The following is a 13071-nucleotide window of genomic DNA, read 5'->3' as shown; positions in this document are numbered from 1 at the left end:
TAGAGCACTTTCAAATATTGGCTCTGTGCATTTGGAAGAATGAGGTGGTGGTATTGGAGTTTTTTGTTTGCTTTTTTTTTTAAAGATTTTATTTATTTATTCATGAGAGACACAGAGAGAGAGGCAGAGACACAGGCAGAGGGAGAAGCAGGCTCCCTGTGGGGAGCCCAATGCAGAACTCAATCCCAGGATCCCCGGGATCACGGCTTGAGCCAAAGGCAGATGCTCAATCACTGAGCCACCCAGGTGCCCCGGTACTGGAGATTTGTATGTGACTTGGATGTCATCTCTGCAAATTTATTGTTGAGAGGAACAGTGGATGAGAACTGAGTTTAGGGTCCCTTCAGACTCCAGCCTCCCTGGACACTCCCAGGCATGGCTCATCTCCAGAGGACCTATCTCCTGTCCACCCCCATCTCCTCCCAGGATTGGCTCCACATCTAGGCCCTGTTCCCCCTCCCTTCATCCCCTTTGCTTCTCAAAGGCCTCCTTAAGGGAAATGGTACCCAAGACCACCTAGACAAAGGAGATGGCAAAGAAGGAGATATTGATAGACCCTCTTAAATGATTTAGGAATTGCATTCTGCTGCAAGTAACATAGTCCTGAGGGACAGTGGCTTCAACAAGATAGGGATTTATTTTCTCTCATTAAATGTAAAGTCCAAAGGCAATTACAGGGCTGGCTTCCATCTTCAAGGCCTCTTCATGATCACAATGTAGCCACCACAGCTCCAGCCAACACATCCTAGTTCCAGGCAGAAAGGAGGAAAGACCAAGTCCCCTTTCTAAGGAACCATCCTGGCATCCCTGCCTAACAACTTCATGTATATCCCATTAGCCAGAACTTGGTAAACTATTCCTTCTGTCTGCAAGGAATGCTGGTAATATTCTATCCAGGAAAATTAGGATTCCATTAGTAAGAAAAGAGAGTGGATATTAGGGAGACAACTAGCACTGTCTTCCCTATGTATGCCCTGCACTCTTCCATTTCTGTGCCTTAATAAAGCCAGGTGTTCCCCCCCACCCTTCTATTCTCGGATAAGGAGCCTACAGCACATTTTCTGAACCCATTAGGGTTGCCAGTAACAGAAATCCCCCAGGGTTGCTTGAGTAAAAGGGGAGGGAGGATGGAGTTACTTATAAGAACAAGGAGCACCAGCCTATGATGTCCATCAGCAGAGAAGCGCAGGGCCTCCCCATTCGCTTGCATAGCAGGGACCAGAACCAGAGACAGCAGTGGACAAGGTAGGTCCAGTCCCTGCCTCTAGGAGCTGACATTCTGTTTTGTGTGGTTTTTTAAAAAAATATTTATTTATTTATTTATTTATTTATTTATTTATTTATTTATTTATTTATTTATGAGAGAGAGAAAGGTAGAGAGACACAGGCAGAAGGAGAAGCAGCTCCATGCAGGGAGCCCAACATGGGACTCGATCCTGGGTCTCCAGGACCATGCCCTGGGCTGAAGGCAGGTGCTAAACTGCTGAGCCACCCAGGCTGCCCTGAGCTGACATTCTGAGGGGGACACAGATCTGAGGGGGACACAGACCAAAACCTAAAGAAGGTCTTTTCAGGCTCCTCTAAGTACCAAGAAGATAAACCAGGGAAAGGCGGTAGATAGTGATGAACCAGATGATCAAGAAGCAGCAGGCACATGGCTGACATTAAGTGTGTGTGAATAAATGTGGGCAGCCCCCAGGAAGGTGGCCCAGAATCCAAAGGCTGTAGACCCTTGAGGGGCAGGTGATAGAACACAGCTCCGGATGGAAAGGCCCAAGGCAGGTGGCAGGTGCTAGGACCCTCAGCCCAGAGGCTGGCCCTAGCCTGGAGAAGGGACAGAAAGAATCACAGCGGGGTGTGGGCAGGAGGCCCTACAGCAATCCTGAGGCTGTGCAGAGGAGCTGCTGGTGTAGACACCTAGCACATGCTGGAGGTCCAAGACTTGTCTGGGTGGGGCCCCTGAGTGGTCCCCTCTAGTGGGTTGGGTCCCGTGTGTGTGGTTGTACAGTGGACACCTGACAACAGAGACGGGGCCTCCCTCCCCTCAGATCCCCACATCCCCAGGCAGACCCTCCTGGCCTCTCACTGGGCTTGGAAGGGAGCCAGCCCTACCCTCAAACTAGCCATATAAGAGCAGTAACTTTCACCACCAAGGGCAGAGCCCCTAAGCCCAAAGCATACTTCTCCACGGAGAAAGCTGTGTCAGGGCACTAGGAGAGGCGTAAAAATGAGCTGGTGCCCCAAATTGTCTCTTTCTGCAAGTCCTGCTGCAGGAGACCTTGTGTCTCACTGTGATGTCGCTGAGACCCTTAGGAAGACTGAAGAAACCCCTCACTGAGGAGCTAAGGACTGATACTGCTTACTGGGTCCCCACTGTTATTCAGTGATTATTATCTGAATAATAATCTGTTATTATTGTTATTCAGTAATTACACCCTATGTGTGCATGTGATGCATTTTCTCATACAGGGGCTTCCTGGAGCTTCCCTTGGGCCCTCTGTAGAGCGTGTTGTCTGCCCCCCACCCCACCCCCCGCCCGCTGCCACCTGACACAGAAGAACTCCGAGGCTCAGAGACAGGAGTACACATGCTCAGACTCCCCCAGAGGGAAGTAACAGGGGCAGAACCGGATCCTGCAGTCAAGGTCTCGGATACCTGCGGCAGCAGTGAGCACTGCTCACTATACACCCCCACGATACACCCCCTATACAGCCCCACGATAAAAAAGCACACCCACATCCATCCCTGGGACCACTTTGCTTTTACGCTTCCGGCAGTGTTCGCAGATACTATCTCAGCTTCTCCCACTGATCAACCCAGAAGGCGTGTTACCCCGTTGTACAGCACGGGAAACTGAGCCCTGTGGAGGTAGAGACCCGTGCCCCAGGTTTCAGAGTGTCTGGGCCAGGTCCTCTGGTTCCAGGCTTGCCTCTAGGTGCCCAGTGCCTGTGTGGCAGTGCCGAGAGCCAGGTGTGCGGGCAGCACATGGGCTCCAATGTCATTCATACCCGGCCAGGTGTGGCCTTGGGCAGTTCACGGATCTGCTGGCCTCAGTGTCCCCACTCATGAACTGGGACTAGTTCCCACTTCACAGAATCTTCGTCCGACTCCGCTGAGCTCATGCTCACCAGGGGCCTCCACCCTCCTCTTGGGACCAGGCAACAGCCGGGGGCAGTCCCCACTCTGCCCCTGTGCCCCCTTCCTTGCCCTGGCCCCGTGCCAGCTAGGCCCACCCATGCCACATCTTCCAGATGGCACCATAAAGCCATCCTCAAGCCTGGGCCACCCGGGAACAAACAGTCCCTCCCCGGCCCCTCCCAGGAGGCCACACCCCACTGGAACCCTCATCAGGACAATCCCCTCCCGCCCTCCCACCATGCCTCACTCTTGCCTGGGGGCTGAGGCTAAGGTCTGTCCTTCCTGGGGGGGAGGAGGGAAGCCAGCCAGGGAGACAGAAGCTGGGGCAAGCTGTGAGAGCCGGGCCCAGGACACCGGAGCAACCCCCAACCCTCTCTTCTCCTCTCTGTTTTCCACCCTTCCTCCCCACTCTCGAGAGAGGCAGACTGACCCACTTCCAATCAGCTGGTGTGACCGTGGGCAAGACTGAAACTCAGAGAGCTCTAAGTGTGTCCCTCTGTGAAATGGCCCCCTTCCTTGGGGGGCTGTGAAGGCTGAAAGACGCTGGCCTCCCACCAGCCCAGCGCCCACCTACCTTGGCGGCGCAGGGAGAAGGGAAGGGGAGGAGAGGATCCTTCCCCAGGTGGGCCGGGAGAAGCCTGGGGAGCTGGGGCTCAGGACCCTCAGCCCCTCCTCCTGGGCCCCCAGGAACTCACCCTCCACCCTCGGTGAATCTTGGTTTTGCCCTGTGCAATGGGAGTGTCAGGGTGGGCGTGGGGCCAGGCGGGGGCTGGAAGAAGAGGGCCTGGTGCCTAGGGGACAGAGACCCAGGGTCAAACCCCGTCACCAGAAGACCCAGGCCTCGACCCTGACCCACCCCTTCCCATTCCCCGGTCACCAGGACTCAGGCTTTCTTCTGGGAAACTTTGATCTGCTCCCCACTCCCTTCTCTCGGGCAGGGAGAGTCTGTCCCGTACAGGTAAATTGGTAATTACAGATTGCCTGTCCACAATTGTTTTCCTTTGTTTCCTGTGCACATCGGGAGGGGGTAGAGCATGGTGGTTCTGGAGCCAAGCTGCCAGGGTTTAAATCCTCATTCTGTGCGTGCCAGCTGCGCTCCCTGGGAGGTCATGTAACCTGTCCTCTGCCTCAGTTTCCTCATTTGTAGAACAGGTTTGGTGATAGTGCCCGCCTCCTAGGCTTGATGTGCGACTTCAACAGTTAAAATATATAAAGTGTTGAGAATTTTGAGGGTCTGTGCACGGTCTCGTTGGTATTTTGTCCACTTAGTGAGAATGGGGCCTCTTCCCAGAGGGCACGCAGGGAAGCTCCCAGACGGAGCAGCGCAGAGAAAGAGCAACTGTTACCACAATGCATACAGCCAGCCCTTGCGTGTGGATGGGCTGCCAGCACCCCCGTGCCCCATCCCTGCTGAGGCCTGAGCAGCCCCAGGAGGAGTGAGAGGCACCCCATCCTGAAACTGGCCGCCCTTGGGTCTGTTGGGCTGGAGGTGGTCCTGGTCTCCACGGGGCTGGGTGACCACCTAACCCAGGTGGAGAGGCAGAGGCATGGAGGTCAGGCTCCTCCTTCTGCCCACTTCCCTTCTCTGGGTGTCAGTTTCTTCAGCCCTAAACTGGAAATGAAAGGGTCCTCTCAAGGGTGTGGGGGGATGAAATGAAACGACATACGTAAAGGGTCTACCTGACCAGAGTGGCAGTGTCGGGGATGGCGATGGAGAATAAATCCAGTGAGGGGAAGATTGGGAGTCCCTCCCCACAACCACAGGGCTGGTGGGCAGGTACTGGGAGAGCCAGACGGTCTAATCCAGCCGCTTGGCTTTCAGAAGACCGGGCTGAAGCCCCGAGAGAGAAAGGAACGTGTGGAGGTTGCACAGCAAGTCCAAGGCAGAGCTAGGTCTTGAGCTCCCTTGGCTCCCGGCCCCCCTGCTTTGGTGCTACCCCCCACCCCCCACCCCCGACTTCCCAGTCACCCTGGCCAGCCCCCTTCCAATCAGCTCTGCTTTGGCTCAGCCACAGGCGGGCTGCCTTCCCTCTGCCCCCTCAGCTGGTTTATCTCCGAAATGGGAATCAGAAGAGGACCCAGAGGACCCCCACAGGGTTGTGAGGGCCCAGCAGGGCCCAGGCCCCTCTCACAGCACGCACTACGGGCTCTCCTCCGCTGGATCTGAGGAGCCAGGCCCCTCCTCACCTCCACCCACAGTCGTCCTGACACCCGGGGAGGGGAGGCCACTCCCCCATGACTCGCTCCCTGCCTCCCAAGTGAGAAGCACCGAGCACAGCACCGCCTGGGGTTGTGGTTTGCTCAGCATGTGTGTTCCCTCCCCGCCGGCTGCATCCTAGCTGCCCCCTCCGGGCCTGGCCGCTGCGCCCCTGCCCTGAGCCCCGCAGCCCCGCGAACCCCCCTTCTGCCCTGGGGGCCTTGCCAAGCGCCCTGGGCGCCCCGAGGGGAGGCCCAGGAGGCCGAGGAGGGAGGGAGCGAGGCCGGTGGGGCGACACCTGAGATGCCCGGAGGCCGCTTCCTGCAGCCGCTGCCAACCACGTCCCAGACTGGGCGCGGGATGCTGGCTTCCCTGACATGACGCAGGAGTGGCGTCGGGTGGCAGGAGAGGGCAAGGGTCATCAGTGGGGCGGGAGGGCGCAGGCGGCTGGGGCCAGCGAAGGGCACGCATGGCAGGAGGCCTCCAAAGGCGGAGGGAGGGGCTGGACAGAACGACTTCCTAGGAGGACTCACGACCCAGTACAGTCGGCCGTGTGAACTGGCAAGTCAATTAACTGCTTTGCTTTTCTTTTTTTCTTTTTTCTTTTCTTTTATTATTATCTTTTTTCAATCAATTAACTTCTCTGGGCCTTGGTCTCCTCGCCTGCAAACGGAGGTTATGCTACCTACCCACGGGATTGTGCGAAGGGGAAGGACGTTATGTAGAGAGGGCGTTTATTCGCAGATCACAGAAAGCGTCCAATAAACGCATAGTAATGTGATTAATATATTTATTAGAATAAATGCACAGAGACCATAAAAAACTGAATTGAAGTCACACAGCAGGGAGAACCAAGGACAGACCGAGATTCCCCCCCCCTTTTTTTAAGTTTTATTTATTTATTTGAGAGAGAGGGCGAGCATGAGCAGGGGGTAGAGCTAGAGGCAGAGGGGGAAGCAGACTCCCTGCTGAGCAGGGAGCCAGATGTGGGGCTCGATCTCAGGACCCGGGATCATGACCTGAGCCAAAGGCAGATGCTCAACTGACTAAGCCACCCAGGCCCCCTGACTAAGACTCCTTGGGAGTCTGCCTGAGGCACTGAGACAGGCGGCCTCGGCTCAAAGGTCAGCACTGCTATTCAACCTGTTGACTCCAGGCCACCATCTTGACCTCTTTGTATCTCAGTTTCTCCATCTGTAAAATGGGGATTATAATAGTGCACCCCCCTCCTAAGGTTACTGAAAGGATTCAGGAGTTAATACGGGTAAAGCACAGGGGAGAATGCCTGGTACCAGAGCAAACAGTCCAGAAACTGAGCAGTTGGTGCTGTGTGACCTTCAGCGACTATTTTTCCACTCTGGGCCTTTGCCAAATCCCTGTAAAACGAATCATTAGACTAGTTTAGCCAGAAGCTCCTTCAGCTCTGAGATCCATAGTTGCGTGGAGCAGAAGCATCTGCACTCACACAACACCCATAAAATGGGAATTTTATGGTCCTTGCACACCTAAGAACAGCACCCCTCCCCAGCCGCTGTTCTCTCTCCCTCTCTCCTTTCTTATCCTCCAGATGGCAGCCAAAGGAGGGCGGCCCTAGCGGGGAAGGAAGTAGGGGAGGCAGTCACAGTGTTGGAATGGTGGGAAGGAGAGAGATCTACCCCTTCCCCCCAACCCTCAACCCTGTTTCTGCTCCCCACTGGTGTCCCAGGGATAGGCCTCGCCTCTGCTCTTCTCCAACTGGGTAGGGACCCTCAGAAGGCAGCTTGCCCTTCCACTAGGAAGGGGTGATTCTCAAAGAAACCCCTCCATGGTTTGGCAGAGCTTGGGTAGACCTTGGCTGAGAATGAAGACAGCAGGGGCCCTGAGTCAAGCCCTGGCCCACTATGCCACCCCAGGCAGCCCCCGTATTCTCTGTGAGGCTGTCTTGAGTTCTGAGTGTGGGGCAGACAAGGTCTCAGCCCCTCCTGGCACTGGTGACACAGAGGTCACAACCCAGGGAGGTAAGAGCTCACTATCCCTAACCCCCAGAGGCCCCACATGGGGTGGGGGGATGGTGGTGTCTTGTACTGCCCACCCTGCCTCCAGTCTTCCCTGCTCGGCAGGGCTTAAGTCACTTCAGGGGAAGGGTGCCTCTGACTGGAGTGCCAGGTGGGGTAGAGTGGCTGGAAACCCCAGATGAGGAAACAAATCCTGTTCTCTGTCACCCCTTCCCTGACCTTCCTTCCCACACGCCTATGGCCATTGTTGTCGGGGCAATTAGGTCTCACATGGGAACCAAGAGAAGGGAACCCAGCCCTGCACCTTCCCCACACCCTCTGTCCACCCCAGGGACATTCCCAGACCTACCTCAGCTCAGCCCCTGTTCCCATCCCACTTCCTGGTTGATAGCCCCATCCCCAACAAATTCCATCCATCCATCCATCCATCCATCCATCCATCCATCCATCCTTTTATTCCATGCACAGCTATGTGCTGGGCAAATAAGACAAAGCCCTCTCTCCATGTACTCCTTGCTCAGGGCAGGAGACAGACCAGAAGAAGGACAATTGGTATGGTGGGACGTGTGCTGTCATCTCAGGGTCCTGCGAAGGGCAGGATCGGGGAATGCTTCTCAGGGGAGAGATGATGCACAGGGATTCTGAACACAAAGGACGAGTGCCCGTAGCAAGCCAGGAAGAGAGAGCCATCATCAGCCCCATCAGCCCCATCAGCCCCGCAAGGGCAAGGCCTGTTTCACTCCCTGCGGCGGCCCCAGGATCTAGAACAGTGTGGCACACAACAGATGCTCAGTCAACGCTGGAAGAAGCAAGTGTTTAAGGAGAGCTGCCGGCAGCTCCTAGAGCTGAATCTGCACGTGCGGTTGCAAGCAGGAGCAAGACAGGCAACGGGGCAGAGCCAGCAGGGCTCCGCTTTCTCTGAGGGCCATGGGGAGCCATGGGAGGATAGTAAGCAATGGAGGAACAGCCTCCCCTGCCCCCCACTTCCTTTCCCTTCCCCGACTCTGACTCGGATCCAGTATGAGTTCCCATGGCTCCCCTTTCCTTCATCTGATAAGCTGATGTCCTTTGATTTGGGGGAATAAACACATAGCAAGGACTTACTATATGCCAGATGTTTTGCTGTGAGGTGGATCAGGCAATTCTGGTAGCATTTACCCTCCATCCAGGACAGAGACTCTTATTCTGGGGTTCATGGAGGGGTTTCAGAGGCTCTGGGAGCCCCTGGAATTGGTGTGCTTGTGTGTGTCTGTGTGTGTTCAGAGGTGAGGAATCTATAGCTTTCAGCACACTCTCAAGAGTGACCAGTTCCCCATGTAGGTCAAGACCCACATGTGTGAGGAAGAAAGCTCCTGCACCATGTTGCATCTAAATACTGCTGAAAAGATTCGGGCCCCAGAATTTTCAATCTCAGCCTACCCCTGACTCTGCCAAGCCCTCCCCAAGCCCATGTGGGGGGCTGGCTGTTCCCAGCAGCAGGCCAAGCACCTGGCACTTCCCGGCTGATGGTGCTCCTGCCCAGCAGGGGTGCCCCGCCCTCACCCCAGGCTCCTGGAGTGGCTTTAGCTCTATTCATTTTAAGACATTATGGGAGGGATTCCTGGGTGGCTCAGTGGTTGAGCGTCTGCCTTCAGCCCAGGGCATGATCCCAGGGTCCTGGGATCAAGTCCCGCATCGGGCTCCCTGTGTGGAGCCTGCTTCTCCCTCTGCCTGTGTCTCTGCCTCTCTCTCTCTCTCTCTCTCTCTCTCTATGTGTGTGTGTCTCTCATGAATAAATAAATAAAATCTTTTAAAAAATAAAAAAAGAGGTTCTGGGGAACTCTGTGGCTGTCCTGGCATCTGGGAAGTCCCCAAAGAGGAGGGAGCAGGGTCTCAGGGTCAGGGCCCAGACAGTAGGATGTAAAGGTCCCATCCACCACCGGAGGGGTGAGGCGGTAGCAGAGGGGCAGCTTTCAATGCTGAGTCCCACCTTGCCCACTTCCCATCTCTCCCTCCTCCATTTTTCGTTTTAATATCATTCTCCGTCTTCTAGCATCCTCATTCATTCATTCATTTCATTTCTTTCTTTCTTTTTGGGCTACCACCAAGAAAGAGCATCAGAGGGTTGTTAGGAGCACGAGGCTCTTGTGTCATTGAGCTGGGCTGGGTCGGGGGGAACCCCTGAGGGGCCAAGAGTTGGCCTGGGGAGGCCCCGGGACGCAGGGAGCCCCCAGACCAGGCAGGCTGCTCCTCACAGCTCCCCCAGGTGAAAGATGGGGCCCGCATGGAAAGGGAGCTGCCAGTGGCTATAATCCCCTCAGGAGAGCTACCCAACCTGGCAGGGCCAGGGTGGGGGTTGTGTGATGGCATCATTGTCCAGAGCTCCGTCTTCCTGGGGCCCAGAATGGAAGTCAACTGGAAGAAAGCACCCAGTGCATCTCCAGCATTGCCCAGTGGGGCAGGTGCCCTAAACCCTCAATCGTGCCTTGGTTTCCTCACCTGTAAAATGGGGGAGACTTCAGAGATAAACTATTGGACTGATGTGAGAAATAAGTAAGTTAATACATGTATCACTGCTGGTAATAACATTGACCCTGGGTTGGCAGTGGGTTCACCATGTTCATTATATTATTAAAAATTAAAGGAGGGCCACGCATGCATGGTGAGTGTGTGTCATAAACCCAGATTTACCGTAAATCCGATTAATGTGAGTCCTAAAAAAGAAGCCGCTGAAGTGCTTGGCACATGCGGAGTGCTCCCTAAACTCTGGCCATTGTCTAGTGGAGGGCCACAGGGAAGAGAGCCCGCTGTGGACAGGCCCACCTGCATGCCAGGTACTCCCACTTCCTCTCTCCTCATTTGCTCCTCATGACATCGCTCTGAAGAAGGAGGCCTTATTCCCCTCTTACTGAGAGAAACAGGCTGAGAGGGGAAGCGATTTGCCTGATTTGCCCAATAAGGTCATGTAACGAGAGTGCAGCAGAGCTGGAATTTGAACTCGGTCTCCAGACTCTTTCCCAACTGCCTCGGGTTCTTCAGTCCCATGGGAACGGTGGCCTGAGGGCCTCTGATGCCCACAAGCCGGGCCCCAAGGAGATGGCCTGCCCAGCAGCCGGGCAGCTCGAGCCACCTTCAGCTTCCATCCGGTCACCTGTCCCCACAGAGCCCGACCGGCACAAGTCTGCCCACCCGGCCCCCCCGGCCCACGTGCTACCTGCCCACAGAGAAAGTGGGAGGCTGCGCTGGACCCGCCCCGGAGAAGGCAGCTTCTAGAAGAGCACGCCTTGAGGTCGGGCAGCTGGTGCACTCCAACGTCCAGCGAAGACGGGGACTACATGGGGGCGGTGAGGGAGCGGGAGGACCGCGACACTGGGCGGGAGGACCGCGACACTGGGCCCGGGGCATGACACTCATCCTCCAAGAAGACCCTGCAGGCCCCGGGCTGCAAAAGGCAGTGTCATATGGCCCTGAGCATCTGCCGGCCCAGGCTTAGCCCGCTCCCCCGAGGTGCCCGGCAATGGCCACAGCATCCTGCCCAGGGCCTGCTAGTGGCCCAGGCAAGGGATGCCTGGAAGGGCGGGAAGTGTCCTCACTGGGCTCTAAGCCTGTTGGGCTCTGCTGCTGTTGTGCTGTGTGACCTTGGGCCCCTCACTGCCCTCTCTAAGCCTCAGTAAATAAAGGAGTCTGTAGGACCAGTTGATCTCTGCCCTCCTGGTGCTGCCCTTCTGTGGCTGTGGTTCTTTTTTTTAAGATTTTATTTATGAGAGGCAGAGGAAGAAGCAGGCTCCATGCAGGAAGCCCGACGTGGGACTCGATCCAGGTCTCCAGGATCAGGCCCAGGGCTGAAGGCGGCGCTAACCGCTGAGCCACCCGGGCTGCCCTGTGTCTGTGGTTCTAACAACTGCATTGATGGGGAGCAAGGAAGGATCCTTCGGATCTTGATTCAAGCATCACCCCCTCATGCACACACCAATCGTGCCCAGCACTTCCGTGTTTCTGCTTTCTTCTTCTTTTTTTTTTTGTTTCTGCTTTCTTTATGCCCCGTAGCGGCACTTGTCACCTCTGACACACTCCACGTCCTACTTATTTGTGTGTGTTTCTCCTCTCTCCCAGCCCGCGAACGACAGCTCCATAGGAATGAGATTGGTCTGTGCAGGGCCTGGCCCTAGTAACTGCTCAATAAACATGTGCTGAGGGCGTGCCTGGGGGGGGCAGGCATGGGTTGGGGGGTAGGTGGGGGCCGTGCTCCCCCGGCACCGAGTAGGAGGCGCTGGCTGAGAGGTCTGGAGACAGAGGTGAGGGCGCTGAGTCCTGCGGGCTTGGTGCAGGGGTGTGTGGCGGGGGCGGGGGGTGGCGCCCACCCTGCAGGTGGCCCTGTGCACTCCCACGGCCAGGTCCTCCTTCCTGCCGGCCCCCCGCACGGGGTCTGGGGCAGAGGCCGGGCCAGGGGGAGGCACCTCAGAGGCACCCTCCGCAGCTGGGCACAAAGGCAGTGCGGGCGGCCCTGGGGGAGCCCGCCGATAAGGTGGGTAAATTTCAAAGGGGCTCCTGGGGCAGGGGTGGGCAGGGCTGCTGATAGCGCCCCGCTGCTGCGCCCCCCCCCCCCCCCCGCCCCCGGGCCCGCCGCCCAGCCCCACAGCCGGCTGGAGCAGAACAGGTTCCGATTGTGCTCTTATCTGGGCTGCGGTTTGGTGAGGCTCTACCGGCCCTGCGCTAACGGGGGGAAAGGCAGCGCTGGGTGCGGGCGCCGCGGCCCCTCCGCCTCCACCCCCCACGACGCGGGCTGGGGGGGCACCTGGCACTCCAGAGCGGCCCAGGGACACCTGCCGCGCCGCCCCGGCCCGAGCAGGGAGGGGGCCCTGCGGTGGCTGGGAGCGGGGCTTTGCTCCAGGGCCCGGCCCCACGCCCGGCCCTGCCCGCAGCTTCCCTCTCTGTGCCTCAGTTCCCCCCTCCCCCCCAGGTTAAAATAGGCTCCCTGGTGCTAGGGGTGCCACCTCAAAGGGCCCTTAAGATGACCAAATAAATAATGGCTGTAAGCGGTGGCACCCGGGTCACCGGAGCCCAGGTAAGTGAGGTCCCGGGAAATGAAGAGGCTGGGCCTTCAAGGCCCTGAACGCTGGCCCCAGCCACACCGCTTCCCTGGCCCCATGTCCTTCCACTGCCTTCTCTTTCTGCCCCAGCCGGACCGGCCTCCTGCCTGCTCCACAAGCACCCAGGGCACAAGCCCACCTCGGGGCCTTTGCTCAAGCTCTGGGGCCCGGAATGTTTACAGATAACGGCGGCGCCCTCGCCTCCGTGTTTGTGCTCAAACCTCACCTCAAAGGGATCCGCACTGACCACTGACTTGAATACTGCTCCCCACGCCCCACCCGGCACTCCTGACATCCTTGGCCCTCTTTTTCATGGCATTCATCACCTTCTGGAGTTCTATTATAATGTGCTCATTTATTACTTTTACTGTTGACTCTGTCTTTTCCCTTTAGAATGTGAACCCAGTGAAACCCACCATGCCTGGCCCACTGCAGACCAGGAGGCCACGTATTTGTGGAGCGAATGGATTGATGTGGCAGGGACCGGGCCAAGGGGACACCCAACCTGCTCTATCATCACTGGAACCAGTAGGGAGGATGGTGTGTGTGTGTGTGTGTGTGTGTAGTGCACACCCTCTCTGCCCCCTGCAAGCCTGCAGGGTTCCTCAGGTTTGGAGACCACCTCTGGCAAGAGCCCATTCTGGCTCAGTTCACAGGAAACTCTGGGGACCCT

The sequence above is a fragment of the Canis lupus genome, chromosome 12 (genome assembly GCF_011100685.1).
Source record: "Canis lupus familiaris isolate Mischka breed German Shepherd chromosome 12, alternate assembly UU_Cfam_GSD_1.0, whole genome shotgun sequence".
NCBI classification, from domain to species: Eukaryota; Metazoa; Chordata; class Mammalia; order Carnivora; family Canidae; genus Canis; species Canis lupus.
Note: the sequence above shows the minus strand (reverse complement) of the source record.